General features: G+C 39.8%; 1 protein-coding gene across 3 annotated transcripts in view; it reads left to right on the top strand.

The window, feature by feature from the left end:
• CARMIL2 (capping protein regulator and myosin 1 linker 2) overlaps positions 1 to 344 on the top strand; it is a 62059-nt gene that overhangs the window by 6105 nt on the left and 55610 nt on the right. The gene's annotated exons all lie outside the window — the stretch shown is intronic.

Genomic DNA, 344 nt, shown 5'->3' with positions numbered 1-344 from the left:
AATTTTTGGGATCAGGCTGTTGTGATTCTCTCCCTGTGCCATACAGACATTAAGCACACTTTTCCTCCCCTCCCTATGGGGCAAGGGTCTAGTGTTTCGGGGGGGGGGCAGATGCCAGATAATCTTTCCCCACAGTAAATGCTACAAAGCTGTCATGTGTGCACATAGACCAAGATTTTGTATATAACTGGTCCCAAATATTCATTTTAATCATGTCCTTAAACCAACAAGACCATCCTTAATGTTGCCATTTTATTTTATTCCATTCCATTTTATTTACTATGTCTACTTCTGTACCTTCTGTAACAAAACTGATGTACAGAAATGAAGGTGATGTTTTCTTG

This window comes from Podarcis vaucheri (genome assembly GCF_965113315.1).
Source record: "Podarcis vaucheri genome assembly, chromosome: 7".
Classification (NCBI taxonomy): Eukaryota; Metazoa; Chordata; class Lepidosauria; order Squamata; family Lacertidae; genus Podarcis; species Podarcis vaucheri.
This window is presented reverse-complemented; position numbering and strand designations above follow the sequence as displayed.